Below are 458 nucleotides of genomic sequence, written 5' to 3'. Positions count from 1 at the left end.
GGCGGACAGCGGCCCGGGCCCCGCCCGCGCCTGCCAGACTGCTGAGGATGGCAACCAGCGCGCCCCGCGCCGGCGCCCGGGCGCGGCGCAAGCCGCCCGCGGCCCCTGGGGGTGACGCGGATTGGAGTCCTTGGGGCTCCCCTTGTGGCCGCTGGGGGGTGTACAAGGTGCGGTCCTCGGGCGCCCGCAGGAACTGCGCGCCGTGGGCCCGGCTAAACCGGCCGGGCGGGCGCCGCAGGGCTTGGCTTCGCTTCCCCGACGCCGGCCCCGGTTCCCCACCCGTTCGGCTTGGGGGCGCTGAGCCGGCGCCGGGGTCGGGGCAGGCGGAAGCTGCTGACCTTTGGCGGAGGCCGCGCCGACGGTCGGCTAGGGTCGCGGCAGCCAGACCAGGGTAAAGCTGGCGGGGCCAAGTCCCAAGCTGCGATGAAGGCGGAAAACAACGGGATGCAGACGTGAGG

The sequence above is a fragment of the Neophocaena asiaeorientalis genome, unplaced genomic scaffold (genome assembly GCF_003031525.2).
Source record: "Neophocaena asiaeorientalis asiaeorientalis breed wild unplaced genomic scaffold, Neophocaena_asiaeorientalis_V1.1 scaffold43, whole genome shotgun sequence".
NCBI classification, from domain to species: domain Eukaryota; kingdom Metazoa; phylum Chordata; class Mammalia; order Artiodactyla; family Phocoenidae; genus Neophocaena; species Neophocaena asiaeorientalis.
The sequence above is the reverse complement of the archived record's forward strand: the minus strand, read 5'-3'. Positions refer to the sequence as shown.